Genomic DNA, 3,384 nt, shown 5'->3' with positions numbered 1-3,384 from the left:
TTAAACAACAATTAAATCTACATAATCATGATACAAGGAATTATGAAGCCATTAAGGTGGAAACAACCAATCATATATATAATGAAACATTTTCTTCTCTTCTTAAGGTGTCCACATCAGATTTTAATAAATATTTGTGGGATCCATCTTTATATTTTTGTTTTAAAATAGTATGTATTCATATGAATATCACTAAATATCACTTAGTACAGCAGTTTATGTATCATTAAAGAAGCTCACAACCCGGGTTCGAATAAAAAACATGTGCGTTTTGCATTTTTTATGATTAAATTTAATGAAAGGAAATTATGATTTTTACAAGTCGTCTTCTTCTTTAGACTTTCTGCAATATTGACTCCGACAGCTCATAATTTTTCAAGAGTTATACATCAGTTTCTTCGTTTTTGCCATTTTCATTAAAATTTCATGAATTTTTAAATATACTACTCGATTATAGGATGAAATGAGTGAAAATTTAAGTTTTTATGAATTTTGGTTTTTGGACTGAGTCAGTTTAAATTGTCATCGTTGGTGTCTGAATTACGTTTTTCTGGTGATTTTACGGCTCTCGGCAGTGAGTTTTCGAACGTGATTATGTAATGAAATAATGATTGTTGGGTCATTTTAAATTAACTTGCGGCCTATGACATTCAGTTTCTACATAACCTTTAAAAGGTGAGGCTGATGCGTCAGACATACCCAAAAAGCTTCCTAATCGTCTATTCTTTTGCACTGTCTTTGAATATGGCATAGGGTTCTCCCACTTTGTCGTTTAACTCTCACATCCAATGATAAACCATTACACTCTAAACCGCTCTATTCAGTGTCACATATCATTAAAACTCCTTAAATTGATATAATTTCATAGTCCTACTGAAAACTTGATTAGTATAACTTTTCTATGTTCTTTGTTCTACTTTCTGAAGTGTCCGCTAAGACATGTACGCCATGGAGGAATTCACTAATTTCTCATACTTCAAATTTGAATTAGAACACACTGGTAGTTTCAAGGAGGAGGCGAACAAAATTGTTTACACAGCTGATAACTACAGAAAAAACCATTGAAAAAGAAACACAACTTTTTGGACGAACCGAGAGAGGTCGCATAGATCTAAGAGGAGCTCATGGAGATTTATTTTTTATTTCTGTTAAAAAATTCTCGTCTTGACTATTTTTTTGGTATGTATATATTATTGCGCTATGTTTAATAAAGGATTTTACTATTGTGTGGGATTTCTAAATTGTGATAAATTATTATTTTCTTATATTTACACAGGTTGCAGATTTACTGGATAGCTAATGAGGATGTCAATTAGTCAGCGTATCAGATATTGAATCTGAGTGGATATATGGTCTATATCTAACATATTCTTGAAAAAAAATGTTGCTAGATATCGAATTCATGAACACAAATCGAAAATTCTTTTAGATATTCACGACTCCGCGCTTGCGCGGAGCTATATCTCTGGTAGGTATAAAAGACGAAGTTAAAATCACTCTAAGTTGTAAAGGAATGAGCTGAGACATTATTTATTACCTTGGTTATATAAAAGTAGATTAAGAATTTTTATTCCACATATAGATATCAAACTGAATATTTTAATCGAGATAATTTAAGTTTTCCTGCATATTGTATCAATTAAGATTTTACAATCTCTTTCGACCATAATTGATCTGAAACTCACATTCCATGTGTGTTATTGTCATCAATAAGTAATTAGCTTCAGTTTCCAGTGGTGTGTTTGAGAAACCTGTTTTTGCTGAAACTAATCAGGAGGTTGTCTTTCATGGTTGCATATTATACATCCACCTCTTCTCTATCTTGTATCTTTGTTGAAGGAAATTACCACAAATTTGACAAACATCATCATATCATCATCAAAAAAGATACTGACAAAATATATAAAAGAACAGAAAAAATAAATTTAGAATAACAAAAGCGTAACTGGATTATAAATAAGATCTATAAGAGTAAACACCCATTCGTCAATTAATACATTATTTGAGCTTTTTTGATGAATTCTACAAACATTAATTTGATTGCACTTTACATGATTTTATCATAATCTGAATACGTAGCTACAAAACAAACAATATCATCCTAAAGTTTATTTAAATTATCTGAATTTGTAGATATATTTATGTAACTATGAGGTGTGTCTACTTTGGACACATAGCTTTCTATTTATAAGTTCATGTTAACAATAATCCAAAACAATATATAACTCATTTTATCTTAAGAAACATATATTTATATTTTAATGGCATGCAAGAAAAGGTTCCTTTAAAATAATAATAAATAAAATAATATCAAATATTTTTGGACTATGCATTGTAATTATTATAATATTTTTAAAAAATTATTATTCAAATATAAATATTTAGAAAATATTTATTACATATATTGACTATTTCTAAATTATGAAGAAAATAACAAATAACAAATTAATTCTTAAATAATATTATAAAAATATATTTATATATTAATGGCATGCAAGAAGATGTCTAACTATAAGTATATAATTCTTCATACAGATGACGATTTTTTTTTCTTTTTTCCTTTTCAAGAGATATGTGCTCTATTTTTAATTATGTAAATGATTATATTCATAAGTATTATATATCATATTTATAGAGACCTACCCGTATACATATGCGTTTTTTTCTGGTCGACCGTGTATATCTTACGTCTATGTTGAGGTATTTATTAGGAATGAAAATGAGTCTTTGACAAAAGAAAAGATTGAAATGGAAGCAAAAGAAATGGAAGCAAAAGACAAAAATTGTCGGAATTTTCGGAATTTCGGTATTACTGTGCTCGTAAATTTTGGAAATTTCGTAAGGATTACCTGAACCGCTGAACCTATCCGACGATATTTATTATTTCCTCTGATTTTGTAATAATTTTCATTCCAGCAATTTTTTTTTACACAGAACTAGAGATGGCAATTGGGCTCTCCCGTCCCATCCCGTCCTGAACCGTTGCGGATTCGGTTTCTGGCGGTATACGGCGGGTCTGTCCTGCGCGGGATGCGGTCCTCAAACTAGCTGCCCAATCCCTTACCGTTCAAGTAACGGATTCTAGCCAATTGAATATGTAGGCCTTCGCGGACCGTCCCGCGGGATATTGAATATTACATTGCTTGTTTCTACATGCACAAACAAACATAGACAATAATTGAGTTTGAGCTTACAAATGATCGAGCATAATTTTACAAGATCAATACATTAAGCTTATACAAAACAAATGTTTTTATTATCATTTATGATGGCTTCAAGAAGCTCCACCAGTGCAGATCAGAGATGTTTGGGAGACCGGAAGCATCATCGACCCTGAAACCACCATCAACGGAGCTCCATAATGTCTAATCTCTCTCTCTCTCT

Source organism: Raphanus sativus, unplaced genomic scaffold (assembly GCF_000801105.2).
Source record: "Raphanus sativus cultivar WK10039 unplaced genomic scaffold, ASM80110v3 Scaffold2312, whole genome shotgun sequence".
Classification (NCBI taxonomy): domain Eukaryota; kingdom Viridiplantae; phylum Streptophyta; class Magnoliopsida; order Brassicales; family Brassicaceae; genus Raphanus; species Raphanus sativus.
This window is presented reverse-complemented; position numbering follows the sequence as displayed.